This window comes from Notamacropus eugenii, chromosome 2, assembly GCF_028372415.1.
Source record: "Notamacropus eugenii isolate mMacEug1 chromosome 2, mMacEug1.pri_v2, whole genome shotgun sequence".
Lineage (NCBI taxonomy): Eukaryota > Metazoa > Chordata > Mammalia > Diprotodontia > Macropodidae > Notamacropus > Notamacropus eugenii.
The window spans coordinates 426,490,166-426,508,345 of NC_092873.1; the positions used below are offsets into that span (position 1 = coordinate 426,490,166).

The following is an 18,180-nucleotide window of genomic DNA, read 5'->3' on the forward strand; positions in this document are numbered from 1 at the left end:
TTTCAGCAAGTGGGTAGAGAGATATTGAGAGGTGTCAGGGAAAGCATCATCATATTTACTGGCAATCATAGCTCTGGATTAAGCAACTTTTGTTCACATTTATGAATGGGATATGATAATCCCCATATATATATATATATATATCACCTTTATTTGCTTCCCACCTGCCACTAGTCCTTAATAGGGGAAAGGATGAGGCACTGGACTGTGATCCTTGGCTTCTGGGAAGAGAATGAAGAGTAGAGGGCAGACGAGGGTCATGGCAAATTTTAGAAATATGGAAGTTTCTTTGGCTACCCTGCCCCTTTGATTTTTGGGTGTGTCTCCCCCTAAAAATGCAGTGTTCTCATACCCTGCAATGACCCGCTAAAACCAGTGCCCTACGCAGGCCGAAAGCTCCCCATGTTCCACAGTTACCTGCTTCTCTCAAAATAATCAGAATGCCTGTTTCTTTAGTCCTTGGTGTTAGGAAAGCAGTGTGATTGAATTGCTGGAAATTCATGGGGTAGAGATTGTGACTCATTTTTAGGCATTTAAAGTTTAAATAGCTTTCCTTAAGCAGCAAGACTAGTCTTGTCACTTCACTCTTCTGATGACTGTTATATTCAGGATAAATGCAGGACTGTTAAAATATACTCTGTGAAAATGTAGTTGGTTTTGGATCTTGCTTTAAAAAAAAAAGTTTTATTGTTCTTTTTTGTTTTTACACTATAGTAATTTCTGTTTTAAACACTTCTTTCCCCTGTTGAATCCTTTGAAACAAAGAAAAATATTCAAGTAAAACGAACCAATGCATCAGTAGTTCCCTTTCTTTACTAAGGAGCTATGTTTCATGATCAGTTCTATGACTCTCATTATAATTCATGAATGTAGCTGGCTTTTAGTGGTCTTATTGTTTGCATTATTGAAGCCATTGTATATTTAGTTCTATTGGTTCTGCTTTCTAAACTCTATTTCTTTGGTACAAGGGAGACATTGTGGTACAGTAGAAATAGCCCTGGATTTGGAGTCAGAAAACCTGGGTTCAGATTCCACCTGTTAGTACCTTTGTGACCTTGGGCAAGTCACTTAATTCTCTGGATCATAGTTTCCTTATCTGTAAGATGAAGGCTTTGAACTGAGTGACCTCCAACATCTCCTTCTAGCTCTAAGTCTATGATCCTGTGATCACTGTGATTCCACGATTCTATACTATTCCTTGTTCCTTATGACACACAATAGAAGTCCATTACATTTGCATATTACAATTTGTCAATTTTTACAATTTGTCAATTTCCCAGTTTTTCTAATTTTTCACTATTACAGAATATTGCTGTGAGTATTTTATGTAGACCTTTCATTTTGTCATTAACCTCTTTGGTATATACACCTAGTAGTGTGGGATCTCTGGGTCAAAGGGTATGAACATTTAATGATTTTTCTCATGTGATTCTAAATTTTGTTCGATTAATTCGTAGGATCTTAGATTAAGAGTTTTAAGGGACCTTGCTGGTCAAGTCCAAACTCTTCTTCTCTCCCCATTTATCTTATTTTAAAAATTAAATTTTTATTTTTTTAATTAATGGAAATCTATCTTTTCTCTTCTCCCACTTTCCTCCCCCCCCATTGAATGAGAAAGAAAACAGAACTCCATTTACAAACATGTAAATTATCAAACAAAACAAATTCCCCTATTGAAGACTCTCTCTCTCTCTCTCTCTCTCTCTCTCTCTCTCTCTCTCTCTCTCTCTCTCTCTCTCTCACACACGCGCACACACACACACACACACACGCACACACGCACACACGCACACACCCATCCATACTCTTACCTCTATGGTTACCATATTTGTTTCATCATGACATGTTTGGTCATTGTGGTGATCAGAGTTCTAAAGTCTTTCAAAGTTTTGTTTTTATAATGTTATTTTATAATTTGTACTCCTAACTTTACTCTCCATTAGTTTATACAGATTTTTAAAAGTTTCTCTGAAACCATCGTCTTCAATATTTCTCATAGCAGAAGTGTATTCTTTTACATTCATGTACCATACCTTCTTTATCTAGTCCTCAACTGATATAACCCTCTCATTTTATAAATAAGAAAACTTTTGTAAAGAGAGGTAAAATTACTTGTCCAGCATCACATAGACATTAATGGTAGAGCCTGCCATTTGAACCCACATCCTTTGATTCAGTGCCCTTTCCACTGGACCACACTGCTCCTCACTGCCCCTGTAATTCGTAGTACCACCAAGAGTATATTAGTATATGTTAGTCTTCCCACAGTTCCTCCATTATATTATTGCCACTCTTTTTCATTGCCAGTTTGATGGTTCAATGGTGAAACCTAAGAGTGTCTTTAGTTTACAGTTTTCACATTGTGATTTGGACTATGTTTTTATGTGGTTGATCATTTGTAGTTCTTCCTCAAAACTTTTGATCCTCTGGCCACTGATTTTTTTGTGAGTGGTCTTACTATGTCAGTTTCCTGTATATCTTGGTAATAACTAATGTTTTTCCTTTGGTTTTAGATAAATGCTTTTTTCTATAATAAAAATGGCCCTTCTTTGGTTATGCTTTGTGGGTTTGGTTTTTGTTTTGTTTTGTTGTTTTGTTTTTAGCATAAGTGAGTGTTGTGTTTTGTCGAAGGCTTTTTCTCTATCTGTTGATATAGTTATGTGGTTACGAGTGTTTTAATGTATCAATTATATTAATTGTTTTCCTGGAGTTGAGCCATCCTTGCATTCCTTATACAAATCCAGTTTGAGCCTAGGGAATAATTATATAGGTACATTGATAATCTTTTTGCTAGGCTTTTATTTAACATTTTTTAATCTTTTTGGTAGGTTCTTTTTTAATCTTCACATTGCTTATGTGCCTTGTTTTCAGACTTTTGTCAGATTTTTTTAACCTTTTAAATTTTTGTTGTTTTTCTAAAGAATTAAAGTAGCACATTACTTTAGATTTCTCAAGACTATTTTTTTTTATTTAGAGCTTTAACAACGTACAGTATAATACAATAATACAAAACAAATCAGAGATGGATTTCTATTACTAGATATTACCAAATATATCATTCTGAAGCAATGATTATTCTTCCAAAAGGATGTGGAAAGTAAAATCGAAATAAGTGTGTGTGTTAGGGTTGGGCTAATGGATTAGGGGCTTATTCCTTCAACTATACTTGAGAATGCTTGCAAAGAGCTTCCTGTTTCACACTGAATATTAAAATGTCAATTGAAAAGTTTCCTAAAACTGGTACTTAATGCCTGGAGAAGGTAATCAAAGGTTAAAAAGTTAGATGCCCTGCTCCAACAAAATCCAAGATTTAGCCAAGACTTGAGTGTGGGTAACCCCAACAGCTTCCTGACAGAAGGAGCAGAAGAATGCCCAAACTCAGTGACATTCTTCATATCTCCAAAGGTTTAGGAACCAGTATTACACCAATTTGGAGTTCATTTTTAAGAAAAAAAAAAAAGGTAAACTCAAATATATATCCTAAAAAAAACTCCTTTTCATTGTACTAGGCATGGATTTCAGCTCAACTAGTCTAACAGGGAAAGATGTCAGACACATGACATTCAAAGCAGCACTGATAACCTCAGAATCTTTTCCCTCCAGAATACCCCTGTATCTCTGGCTCATGGAAAAAGTGAGAACATAACAACAAAGTTTGGTCTTGAATATATGTATAGACTTCCAGAAACATCAGGGCCAAGCTGGGAAGGACACTTCTTAAAATACAAATAAAATTAGTAAAATGGGTGGAGTAGGGGCAGGACTAAAATGTCCTAATGTTCCTGTGCTTTACTTTCCTCTGCCCTGTTCACACAGGAGTCAAACTCTCATACAAATCAGTGTGTGGTGTACAGAAGTACCCTTCCTGTCTCTTCCCTTCCCACCTCCAACAGCAATAAACCCAAAACAACATTCTCTCCTACTCTTAAGGAGAGAGAATGCAGTCACTGCCAGTAAGAGGGACCTATCTAGGGACTGATGAGAATACTTGGGGCCTCCCAGAGTGCGAGATACTCCCTGGCAGTGTGGGCAGTTCTTTCATGAGTTCTTCTAGTGTCCTGGTCATTGCTTCATAATAATAAAACTTCTTTAATGCCTTTCAGGTGAACGCCCATTTCCTTAAATTTGCTCATTAACTGAAGAAATTCTTTTGTCTTTTCTTCTGAACAGTGGTACATTTCCAAAGCTTCTACCTGAATGGGATCAAAGCCCTTTGCATAGATCTGTCCATGTGTAAACAAATAATCAAAAACCTGCTCTATATTTTCTTGCTTCTTCTTCATCTCCACAGTGTTGCTCCCTGGGTGACAGTGCTCACAGGTCCATAGAAGTTGGTGTACTGGAACCCTGGGGAGAGCTGGGGGTGTTGGGCATTTTTGATGTCCTGACTTTATGAGATGTGACCTTCAACACTGTTTGGAGGTGATGACTCTCCTGTGTGCAGTGAGAAAACAGACAAAGAAGGCAGTTGGGCTGAGGGGATAGTCTGGTTCATCTTTGCCACTGGCCAAATTTAAACCTGAAAGTTTTACCCCAGTGTGTCTGTTGAGTTGACTAATATTGTTCTGGGAGCAGCGCTTTAAGGAATTCAAGAAAGTGCCATTTTGAAGGCAAGTGATGCTGTGAAAAGTTCTTGCAAGCTTTGCTTACTCTCATCTGAGTCAAGTTTGGGGAAGGAAAGATATTTGATATTACTCATCTAGGTGATAGGAGAGAGTGACTCTTTGGAAGATGGTAACATCTTTTTCACAGCTACCTAACTGTAGTAAAGTGATAAGGCCATTGGGTTTGTAAAGGGACTTGAAATCCAGTTTAGCCCATTCCAGAGATGCCAAGACTTCCTTGGTCCTGCCATATAACCCTAGATCCTCCTTTTATTGTTTAAGATCTGGGCCACAATAGGCCCAGTTGTACCAACAAGAATGTTTCTTAGTTATTCTTTCTCATCAGTAGTTTTTAATTCCATGTTTTCAAATGGAACCTCTTCACATTCAGATCAGTGGGGTTGCAGCCTGCCTTTTTATGGGGTGGACTGAAAATCTGTTTTATGGCATTGCTACAGACACAAGTTGGGGTGTGAATATTTTTCTGTAAGCTAGCAAAGGCTAGGTTAATGGGAAGTGGCATTGTAGTCAGACAAGTGTGTCTTTGAGTAAAGCAATTTTCTGTCACCCTCTGGGCCACCCTTGGAATTTACTTTGGCTTCTGTTTCTTAAGCCTTTCTCTCAGTTTCCCATTGAGCTTTCTGGATTTTCATAATGTCTTCTGCCCAGTTGATTGTGGGGTTTTTTTTCCCTAAGGAAAACTCCTATTATATTTCCCTGACTGCTTATGAACAATCAGGCTAGGTGTATCTAATAGGCAGACCAACTTTAGCTCATGTTTTGAATTTGTATCCTGTATTAAATGGGACATCATCAGGGTAACTGAAAGTCCCATATCAATCTAAACCCAATTTCCTAGAAGCCATTTAGAATTTGCTGTGTGACCCTGTGCAAGTTACTTAACCTCTCTCAGCCTCAGTTTCTCAGCTTCTACAAAAAAAAGAGTGATAATCCAGGCACCACTGTTGTCTCTAAGGCTTAAAAGGCATCACTGCTGGCCCTCCAAGCACTTACAGTAGGCCCTAGGGACAGTGATTGGCCATGCCCCTCCAGCTTTGCCCTTCCCTTTTCTCTCTCAAAAATAAAAGGATAAAACTAATCTGACATATATCTAAGAATATTTGTAGCTGCACTGTGATCTGGGACTCAGTTTCCTCACTGATAAAATAATAGAGTTGGACTCTAAATTCTATGATCCTATGCATGCCTATTAGGCATAAATATTAAGCAATTCATATAATTCATTAATGCATGCAGTAAATACTTATTGAATTATTGCAAATAAGAAGTCAACCATTATTTTTGCAACCAAATTAGAAATGGTATCAGGAGTGGCATTCTCTATTTTCTATATAACACATAAAATTCTTAATAAGTATTTACTAATTTAAAGTACTTGTAAAATGATATTATGCTAGATGGATATAAAATATCTATCCTAGAGTTGGAAGGGAGAGCAGAATCAACAAGCTTCATATCTTAGTAAGAACCCCTTTTACAACATCACTAATTTAAAAGGGTCATCCAGCTTTTACCTAGCCAAAAAATAAGCAAACTATAAGCATTTGTTAAACACCTCTTATGCCTTGGGCACTGTCTTAGGTACTGGGCATTTAAAGACAAAAAATGAAAGTCATTTCTTTCTAGGAGATTACATTCTCTTCTGAATCTGGAACACATACTTAGGTAAGTGAAGGAAACAAACAAAATAAATACGCAGTAGTTTGTTTTTTGGGGAGAGAAGCCCTAACAGCTGGGATGAGTAAGAAAGGTTTCTTATGGGAGGTTGCTCTTGACTTGAGCCTTGAAAGGCGCTAAGGATTCCAAGAGGCAGAGGTAAAGAGGGAGAACGTTCCAAGCTTGGGGGATCTCCTGCCAAATAGGGAGCTTTAGTGATAGGAAGCAGTGGGACTTGTGTAATCACCCTGGAAAGATAGGTTACAAACAGCATAAAGGACTTCAAATGCCAAACACTGAAGTTTTATCCTTGGTGCAACAGGGAACCACTGAAGCTTCTGAAGCAGGGGGAATGATAAAATCAGAGCTATGCTTTAGGAATGGAACATTTAGCTGGTAGCTGTGTGCAAGAGAGAATGGGGAGGGAAGAGGCCACATTCAAGGACACCTTTTTAAGAGGCTCTTGCAGTGTTTGTACTATACCTTAGTACAGAAGGACTTGAGCTAGGATGGTGCCTTTGTGAGTGGAGATAATTGGAAGGATACAGAGGATGTTTGGAAATGGAAATGACAACTGACTGGCAATTGAGTGATATGTGAGGTGAGTGAGAGTGAATCTAGGATGACAGCAAGGTTGCAAACCTGGGTGACTAGAAGGGTGGTATCTCCCCTGATGAAGGATTTAGAAGGAAGGGTGATTTCAGGGGGAAAGATAATGAGTTTGAGATTCTGTCTGGACAGGACTAGGCGTATATGCCCAGGAGGTACTTGATGGTTGTGGATTGAAGCTTAGGAGAGGGGTGAGAGTCATCTACATAGAAGTACTAGTTGAATCCATGGAAGCCGGTAAGATCATTAAGAATGGAGAGAGAGAAGGGGGTCTCACAGAATCCTGGAGTATATTATATGTGATAAAGATTGGGACATACGTAATGATCCTAAAGGAAACTAAGAAACAGTTTAAGAAGAGTCAGGGGAGAATAATATCACAAAAATCCAGGTGTGGGAAAGATATTCATCAAGACATGATATAGAGAAGTCAAAGAGGATAATGATTGAGAAAAGCCCAAGAGTTTTGGGAATGGCATCTTCCCCCTCCCCCACCTTCTCCAGCCCATGTGGGAGTGTCACTTTCAAGCCCAGCTGATGCAAACGTCCTGGGAAGCAAAACCTGTGGATTTGGGACCTGGTGATTTCATCTAAAGGTGCTACAGCCCCATTCTGTGCAATTCTCTGTACTCTATGCGACTCCCATAGCTTTCTGAAGACCCAGAAAAGAAAGTTTTCACAACCCAAATCCTTGGCATTGTCAGATGGTTCATTATCAGAAAATAATAGGATTTTATTAGTTGAAATGACATTAAAGATGAGTTACCATGCTTTACCTCTGTACCCTGATCCTTGAGACATTTCCCTGTAACTTGCAGCTAATGCCTCCTATATGGGTTGTCTCCCCTGTTAGGAAAGCTCCTTGAGAGCAGGAAGTGACTTTTGCTTTTTTATTTGTAGTTCCCGTGCTTAGAACGGTACTTTGCACATAGTAAGTGCTTTAAAAATGCCTTTTCATTAATTTCTTCGGAAAGCTATTGAATTTAGCAAAAAAAGAGTTCATGAGTGACCTTGGAAAAAAGCAGTTTCAGTCCATTGGCAGGGGAACTCCTCCAAGAACTTATGCAGAGTGAAGTGAGAAAAATTAGGAGAACATTTCACACAACAGCAGTGTTATAGAGAAGAGCAACTTTGAAAGGCTATTTTTAAAGTTTCATTTTATTAAATTTTCAGGTCGACATTCTCTTATTTCCTTTTGAGAAAGCTATAAAAACAGAGTCTATTACATACATGCATAGTCGTTGGCTACCACCCCTCCCCCCCACACACACTGTGTCTCACTCTGCATTGAATCCATCACCTCTCTATCAGGATGTGGGCAGCACATTTCATTGAGTTCTCTGGAATTATGGTTGGTTGTTGTATTGATCACTCCAAGTCTTTCAGAATTGTTTGTCTTCACAATATTGTTGTGGTATATGTTGTTCTGGTTTTGAAAGATTTTAGAACTCTCATCAGCGGAGTGGTAAGGCATGAGTTCAGAGGAATGAAGAGGAGTCATACCACCCACAAACTGGGATGACGTGTACTCCTTTGGACATAACCATGGTTGGAGTTTGCTGTGCTGGATTATGGTTGTTGTGAGGGTTTTGTGTCTGTTTCATATACATATACATACATATGTGTGTATTTATTTAGTTTGTGTATGCTTATTCTTTAAAAGAAAGAGAAACGGCCTGTTATCATCTTAGACCATTTGTCTATTGGGGAATAGCAGTTGGTGGCACGGTGGAATGGTTGTTGAACCTGGAGACAGAAAACCTTGAGTTCAGATACTGCCTCAGACTTTTACTAGTTTGTGACCTGAGTTAGTCATCTTCTGTCCCTATTTCTTACTTTCTTCATCTGTGAAATGAGGATGACAGTAGCATTTATTTTCCACAGTTGTGAGGATCTAATGAGAAAATTTATCTAAAGCTCATTGGGAACCTTAAAGTACTGTATAAATGCTAGCTGATTCTATTTATGAATTTCGGTCCGTTCCACATATATCAAATAAATGAGACATTGATCAGAAAAACTTGCTGCAAGATTTTTTTTTTTTACCAGTTACCTATTTGATTTTAAAAAGGAAAAACTTTTCCTTCTAATTTTAATTGCACCGGTTTTATTTAAAAACTTTTTAGTTTTATGTAATCAAAATTATTCGTTCTGTTTTTTGTAGTCCTCTCTACCCCCCTTTTGGCCATGAACCCTTTTGGCCCTTATCCATAGTTTTAAAAGATATTTTCTCCCTACAGTCCTCTATCATATCATTTATCAATTTAGAGCTTATTTTGGTACGTGGTATAAAATGTTAGTCTATTATCCTATTTCTATAAATTGCTTTCCCATTTTTCCAGCAGTTTTTGTCAAGTAGTGGGCATATAACTCTATATTTGAGGGTCTTTGGGTTGTTGAACACCAGACCACTAATCATTCAGTAAAGTTTTATTAAACACTTGTGCACCACGCGCTGTGGTCCCTGCTCTCAAGGAGCCTACAATCTAATGAGGGAGACAACAAACAAATATATAACAAACCATATACAGGATAAATAGGAAATAATTAAAAGAGGGATGGCACTAGAATTAAGAGGGGTTGGAAAAGGTTTCCTGTAGAAGATGGAATTTTAGTTGGGAAGGTAGGATGTAGAAATGGGGAGGCGGACCATTCCAGGCATAGGGGACAGCCAGAGAAAATTCCTGAAGCGCAGAGAGATGAGTTTCACTTATTCGTGAAACAGCGAGGAAACCATTGTCACTGTATTGGAGTATATGCCCGGGTGTAAGGTGTAAGAAGACAGGAAAGAGCTAGATTATGTTCTAGCTTTGAATACCAAACAGGGTTTTGTATTTAATCCTGAAGGGGATAGGGAGTCACTGGAGTTTATTGAATAGGAAGGGAACACGGATTCAGACCTTTGCTTTAGGAAAATCACTTTAGTGGCTGAATGATGGATTGCAGTGGGGATGGACTTTGAGGCAGGCAGACCCACTGGCAGGCTACTGAAGTAGTCCAAGGATGAAGTGATGAGGGCCTGCATTTGCTTTGTCATGTTATGTACCTAATTAGTTCCAATGATCTAGCTTCCTATTTTTATCCAATACTAAGTAGTTTTGATGATTATTGCTTTGAAGTATATCCCTATCTTAGAAATGAGACTCATGTTAGCGAAACTTGCTGCAGATATTCTTTCCCAGTTTTCTTCTTCTCTTCTGATTTCTGCTTATTGCTTTTTTTTATACACAAACTTTTAAGTTTCACATGACCTAAATTGATTATCTGTTGCTGATTTGTTTGTTTGTTTGTTTTCCTTTGGGAAGTCATTTATGGCTTATTTGATTTCTTTTTCTAAGCTATTTAAATATTCTATATTCTGTTCTGGGCAATTTATATTTTTGTGAAGATTCATTTATTTCATTTAGAGTGCCAGTTAAGAAAGTTGAAATACTTTTTAATAATTGCTTTTATTTCTTCATTTTTTGTCAGTTCACTTTTTTGATTTTTATATTTGTAATTTGATTTTCTTCTTTAAAAATCAAATTAGCTAATAGCTTATCTATTTTATTTCAAACAGCTCCTAATATATATATAATACATGTATATATGCACACATGCACATACATACACATACATGTATATATATGTAACCAATTTTGTTAATCTATTCCATTGATTTTCAGGATTTCTGTATTGGTGTTTAATTGAAGGTTTTTAATTTTTTGGTTTTCTAAGTTTTTATTTGCATGCCAAAATCATCGATCTGTTCTTTCTCTCTTTTATTGATGTGAGCTTTTAGAGATATAAATTTTCTCTTAAGTACTGCTTTGGCTGCATCCCACAGCTTTCGTATGTCATCTCATTGTTATCATTATCTTTAAGGAAATGATTGTTTCTGTGATTTGTTCTTTGACTCACCCATTCTTTAGGATTAAGTTATTTAATTTCCAATTGATTTTTGACCTAGGTTTCAAAAGCTATCACATGTAATTTTTATTGTATTATGGCCCATAAAAGTTACATTTAAAATACCTGCTTTTCTGCATTTGTTTGTGAGATTTTTATGCCCTCATACATGGTCAGTTTTTGTGAAGGTACCATGCACAGCTGAGAATAGGTATACTCCTTTCTATTCCCACTTAGTATTCTCCAGATGTCCACCATCTCTAGCTTTTCCAAATTCTATTCATCTCAACTTTTTTTTTTTTTTGATAAATGGAAGTTTCCTACTGTTATAGTTTTACTGTTGGCTTCTCCTTAAAACTCATTTAACTTTTTCATGAAGAATTTGATGCTATACCATTTGATGCATGTTTAATATTTATATTAATTTATTGTTTATAGCACCTTTAGCAAAATTCAGTTTCCTCTGTTTTTGCTTTTGCTTTGTCTGAGATGACAGTTGCTACCTCTGCTTTTTTTTACTTCTACTGAAGCATAAAAGATTCTGTTCTAACCACTTATTTTAATTCTGTGTGTCTTTCTGTTTCAATAGTATTTCTTGTAAACAAGATATTATTGGATTATGGTTTTTAATTGGATTATGGTTTCTACTAATCTGTTCCATCTGATGGGTGAGTTCATTTACACTCACAGTTGAAATTGTGAACTATGTTTCTCTCCATCCTGTTATCTTTTAAAAAAAAAAATTCCCCAGTTACATGTAAAAACAATTTTTAACATTCATTCAAAAAATTTTTGAGTTCCAGATTTTCTCTCCCTTGCCCCCCTCCCTGGGACAGTGAACAATTTGATATAGATTATGCATCTTCAATAATGCAAAACATATTACCGTTATTAGTCACGTTTTAAAAGAAGACACAGACCCAAAAGGGAAAAAACATACAAATGAGACAAAAAGCTAAAAATAGTATGCTTCAATCTTCAGATTGCATCAGTTCTTTCTTTGGAGGCAGATAGCATTTTTCGTCATGAATCTTTTGGAATAGTTTTGGATCACTGTATTGCTGAGAATAGCTGAGTCATTCATTTACAGCTGATCATCTGTACCCAATGGTCTCCTGGTTTTGGTCACTTCACTTTGCATCAGTTCATATGAGTCTTCCCAGGTTTTTCTGAAATCCACCTGCTCATTATTTCTCACAGCACAGCAACATTCTGTTACAATCATAGACCATAGCTTGTTCAGCCATTCTCCTGGTTGATGGGTATCTCCTCAATTTCTTTGCTATCATAAGAGTTGCTGTAAATACTTTTGTACAAATAGTTCCTTTCCCTCTTTTTTTGAGCTCTTTGGTATACAGACCTAGTAGTCATCCTATCTCTTATACTTTTCTTTCTCCTTTTCCCCTCCTCCCTCTTTAAGAGTTTGTTTTGCTTTTGACTAATCTCTTCCTTATTAATTCTTGACTTCGAACTTTATGTTAGTGCTGGATTCTGTGGACTCCCAGGGTAGCTGTGGTTTGCTTCTGGAACATGTTTCCTGCTCAGAACATGCATGTGACCCCTTCTTTCCACTCTGTATCTGTTACCTGAAACTAACTGGTGCATGACAGAGCTGCCCTGAGTCACTGGTTCCTATACCTAGTGCTGTTTTAGAGACACCCTTGTATTACTTCCTGCTTTGTTATTTCCTGACCCAGTCTTGATCCTCCCTGCATGCTGGAATGCTTCCTGTAGCATATCTCAGTCCCAGTATTTGAAAGCTTCTTTCTAATTCCTTAAGCTGCCCTGGGGTGGAAAAATGATTCTTTCTGACTTTTTCAAGATCTTTGTGACTGTTTCTGTTTTACCCAGGAACCCTGAGGGTCTTCTCCTTCCAGTTTGATTTTTTTTTTTTTTGATTAAAGGGGCCTGTCCTTGAGTAACTACTTTAAGAAGCCTATTCATTGAATGGGTGTATCTCACTCAAAGTAAGATTGTGATAAGACCTTAGCCTAAAAGGGCCAGCGTCTCCCATTCCATCCTGGGCCATCTCCAGTCTTCCTGATGAATATCAGGCCACTGGACCTGGTTGACTCAGGAGAAGAAAGTGAGGTTGGTGACCTTGCACAGCCCTCCCTCACTCAAATCAAAGTTAATTGCAAGTCATATCATCATCTTGATGTCATGGTTCTCTTTGAGAATGAAGGACAAACATACAGAATCTTTGTGGAAGAGATGTGGTAAGGAGATATGCTGTAGTGCTTCCTCTATCCCCCTGATTATACCTCTAAAGTATCATAGTCTTAAAAAATTGTTACAAACTTCCCAAAGTATATTTTTCCCAAATGGTTGAGCAAAGCTTCCTTAAAGGATGGTTGTTCCTAATGATACATGTTGCTTTATACTTTTAAAATTTACTATTGTTTGCAAAAAGGAAGGCTATGAGCTTTGGTTTTAATAATTCATACCAATACTACTTCTTGTATTTGAGTTATATTGCTCTTTTAGTGTTGACTTCCTTGTGTTTCTTGTTTTCTGGCTCATTTTTCTTCACTCTGGCTCCCTCTGTGCTATTTTACTTGATAGTTTCATCAGCTTCCATTGATAAACTCTCTGTCTTTCCAGTTTCTTATACCTTATATCTCCTCTCTCTTTCCCCCCACCCCAAACTCTTTGATCCAGTGACACTGACTTCCCTTACTCTTCCTTGAACTGGGTAGTCTAGGGTGGGGAACCTGTGACCTGGAGGCCATATGTGGCCTTCTGACTGAGGCCATGTTTTACAGAATAAATTCTTTATGAAGGGAATTTGTTCTGTGAAGTTTAGATTCAGTGAAAGATTCACACTTGAGCACCTAGAGGGCCACATGTGGCCTTGAGGCTGCAGATTCCCCACCTCGGGGGTAATTCATCTCCTGACTAGAAGTTTTCACAGGCTGCATGATCTTCTGCAGGAAGTCTTTTTCAAGCTCATTTAATTCTAGTACTTTCCAAAGCTCTGTTAATTATTTCCAATTTGTCCTGTATATAGTTTGCTTATACATAGCATGTCATCTGCCCCTATTAGATTGTGGACTCCTTGAGAGCTAGAACTGTCTTTTCCCTTCCTTTGTGTCCTCAGGGCTTCCTCAGTTCCAGCTAAATAGTAAGCACTTAATATATCTTCATTGCTTAGCTGACTGACTCGGTCACAAAAACCTTCACGTTCCCCTCCTCTATTTCTACTACCAACATCTTAGTATCTAGGTTTTCATTCACTCCCACTTAACTGAATTAAGCTCCTAACTTACTTTCCTATCTCCACTCACTTCTCTGTAACCCATTCTTCATACTACTTACAGATTAGTTTTCCTCATATATATCATATCTCTGTCCAAAATTCTCCATAGCATGCAGATAAAAGTCAGACTAATTAGGTTGTCATTTAAGGCTCCCTTTCATCCTTCAGCGATGCTATCTTTGCCTTGTTGTCTCACACTATCCTTTGTGTGCATGGTGTTCCAGTCAAATTGAACTTCAGAAGAATTTGCTGTGTACATCCCACACTGTCCAGTGTCTGAACATTTGTTCATGCTGTTTCCTTGCCTGAAATGCCCCTTTGACTTCTGTTAAGACCCAGCATAAATGCCATTTTTCCATAGCAATGAGTAATTATGCTGCCCCCTCACTCCCACCTTAATCCTCCTCATATAGTACTTGGTTTACATCTCTCTTACTCCTTGAATTGTGAATTCTATAAGAAAAGGAGCCACATTTTATCCTATTATTGTTATTTTCTTACTACCTAACATAATGCTCATAGTCCCATAAGTGCTGAAGTAGTAAATGTATGTTGAAATTGAATTCAGTATTGATTTAAGGTAGGATCTATATGTGGTTTATTTTGTATGTGTTTTGTGAAGTATTTTAGCATTGTAGGGTGGTGTATATGGGTTTTTTTTAACCTAAGATTTAAAACAATTTGGATGCTGCTTGAGCATTTTGCTCAAGTTTTTATTCTTATTTTTTAATTTTTTAATTATTCTTTTCTCAGTTGTTCTGCTTATAATTAAATCTGATTCCATTCTGCCTTGAAACTTAAGTGAGGAGAATTTTAATTTAAAATATTTTTTCTCATTCTTCTAATCTGATAAAATGAAAGAATTGGAGATATCCCTGCGTTCCTTGGAACGTGTAAGCATTCTTCTCTCCTTTCTCATAATTTTGATCCAGTTATAATGCTTAGTGTTCTTGGAGATGACCTGATGTTTTGTGAATTGAATAGAAAAGTTTATATATAGGAAAGAAACTATGTATATTGTAGAATGTTTTCTTCATTTTAATGTCCTTTCTGTATGTTATCGTCTAAAAAGAGACATAGGGGAAGAAAGAAAAGAGAGACCTAGGAAAGAATAAAAACATTTCTTCTAAATGGATTATTGGATTATACAGAGTTCAACCTCAACCACTAAGGCAAATTTTTGGTATAAATGCTTATGCATTAAGGGAAAGATATATTTGGAAATGAATATGATTTAAAAATAAAAGATATCCAATAAAACCCAAACAATGAGCCTTATGTTGCAGTAGTGACGACTCTTAGAATTTAATATAGTACTGAGTGTACTGTGAGTTCAAATGGTGACAGCATATTTATGTAGCATTCTAACGCTTACATTACACTTTATATGCATTAGCTCATTTGATGCTTGCAATCACACTGAGAGTGAACTTCCCTGTTTTTTTAATAATTTAAAATATTTTTTAATGATTTTATTTCTTTTATTTTATTATCAACAGACACAAATATCACAATATACTAAGAACAACAAAAAATAATTATATGTGAAACTATGGACTAGTAATTTACAGATTTTTCAGAAGTTAGTTCTGTAAAGTTGGGGGAGGGGCTATGTATAACTTCTATAACCTGTTAAAATAAATTTAAGATTTTCTTTCCTTATGCAGCATTTTTTGGGGGGATGTCTACCAAAGTGTGAGGTCTTTATAAAATATTATTTAGAATATGTTGAGGGATTAGAGTACAGTGGAGAGTATGCTGGATAAGAAGACCTGAGTTCAAAGTTTGATCTTTCCGTGGTCATTGTATATTTTGTTTTCGTAGTTCTACTTGCTTCATCACATCACCTCATATAAATCTTATTGTGTTTCTCTAAATTCTTCACGTTTGTTATTTCTTAAGGTACAACAGTCCATTCAGTCATACCAATTTACTTAACTTTTCCTTTATCATTCCATTATCATATCCATTTATCATTCTTCATTTCCAGTTTTTTTGCTACCATAAAAATTTAATTATGTATATTTTATTATTGATGAAGATCCACTCTTTGTTCTTGTGAACAAAGTACAAACTGTAATACAGTTTTAACCAATATTTCCCACCTTTTTGTTAATATGAGATTCATTTTTTAACATGAAAACATTTTGCAGACCCCCTACATAAATTATAGAGTTGTAGGGCTAACATCCATTATTTGAGAAAGTACCTAATGGAGAGATGTAGTATGGTATAGTGGGTAGAGACTTGACCTTGAGTGAGGAAGATCTTGGTTTATCTTCCTCAGATGCATTCTGACTGAAACTCTGGGTAAATGGCAGTTCATCAGAAGTTGGAGAACAGTTACTCATCTTCACTGGGGGAGAAATTTCCAAAATAAAAGCCACCTCTACCAAATAAGACCCTGACCTAAAAAAGGAAACTAACAACAAAAGACTGATATGAAGTCAGTGGCATTTTAAATCAATTTGTATTTTATTATTTATAATAATAAATTATTTTTTGTTATTTATAATAAGAAATACATTGGGAAAATGTAATGCATATATATATTTTTAAAAATAGATGGTTATATATGTATACATAGATATATGTGACACATTCAGTCTATAAAAATTTATCTTTTATCTGAAGTCATTTCACAGTATCGTAGGTTTAGAGAAAGAAGGTATCTAAGAGTGAAAAGAAGCTATCTGTTCTTATCCCATCATTTTACAGATCACTCAATATTTGTTAAGCACCTACTCTGTGCCAGGCCCTTCGGTAATTAATAAATGCTGGAGGTCCACCTAGAAGCAGAAGACAATCCCTGCCCTCAAGGAGGTTAAATCTAATGAGGATTAGTAAAATGAGGAAGTAAACCTTTGAGAGGTTAAATAATTTAGGCTGGCACTGCTTGGTACCTGTCAGAGATTGGAGGAAATCTAATTGAAGCAGTGAGAAGAAATCAAAGTGGCAGCAGTTGGTCTTTATATAGAATTGCAGACCTAGGATGGTCCTTGCCTAGCAGTTTGCTATGTTTCCTGATACAGTATGGAGAAGGACCTTTGCAGTAGTTATGCCCAGAATTGCTGAGAATTCAGCTGAAAAAGAAGAACACACAGAGACAGGTAATACCCAAGGCTAGAACACTAGCCAGATGTGTGTAGAGTTTGGTTTTTAGTTGTTAACAATGGCATTTTCAGTGGGGACAAATTTTTCCTCATTAGTAACTATAGACACAGAGCTCAGTTAGCAGTTTCGAATTTTTTTTCTTTCATTCAGCAAGAATACTTCAGGAAAATGTCACATGATAGAATATTTCCCCTACAACTTTTAGTTTTATTTACTTGTTTCTTTGCCCTTTAAGTTATAGTAGCAACAGTCTTTGTTTGCTCTTTGGGATTTAAAAAATACAGTAGTTTAACTTGATTAGTTTCACAGTTATGTTCAGAGAGCATTATATTTATATTTTATTTAGATATTTTATTATTTTTAATAGCCCTGAAAAACAAAGGAAAAATGCTTATTTTGATTCTTTATATGAATAAAAACAAGCATGTCCACCCTAGGAGCTGGGGGAGGGAGGGTAGAGTGTTAGGGAGGGAACGGGATCAGGTGAGCCCATAATCATTGGGATGGGGAAGATCCTATTAGGATCTGATCAAGAGACAAACTAGGACACTGGAGGAGGAGCCCTTTACAAGTCTTGTATTTCCTGTCCTTTGACCCCTGGAGGGGGGAATCTGACTAAGCTGAGGTTGGGCTGGGGGATTGTTGGTGTTCAGGTCTTGGCATCATCATCTCTGATCTCTGGAAAGGGTAATTAGTGGGAGTAGTGTTGGACTGGGATTGTTTTGATTTTGGGTTTCCAAAGTTATCTTTCAGTGTTGGTTTCCAAGAATTTATCTACTAAGTCAAAGATAGGTTGCCTTGGTGCTAAGAGTTAAAATAATGTCAACCACAAAATCATAGAACCTTCACATATAGTTGTAGTCATTATGTATTGATTTCAGGCTCTTTTTCAGGCTCATTCATTGCATCATTTTGTAAAGGTTTTTTAATTTTTTGCTTTATTTCTTTTTAATATACAGTTATCCTTTCCATATCACAAGGATTAGGGGTGCAACTCCCCCATGGTGTGGAAAATCTAAGTAGAATTTT

The 18,180-nt window shown here is 36.7% G+C and overlaps 1 protein-coding gene and 1 pseudogene across 12 annotated transcripts in view; one reads left to right on the forward strand and one right to left on the reverse strand.

The window, feature by feature from the left end:
• LPGAT1 (lysophosphatidylglycerol acyltransferase 1) overlaps positions 1–18,180 on the forward strand; it is a 162,937-nt gene that overhangs the window by 11,141 nt on the left and 133,616 nt on the right. The gene's annotated exons all lie outside the window — the stretch shown is intronic.
• Positions 3,969–5,470, reverse strand: LOC140521992 (ubiquitin-associated protein 1 pseudogene; annotated as a pseudogene).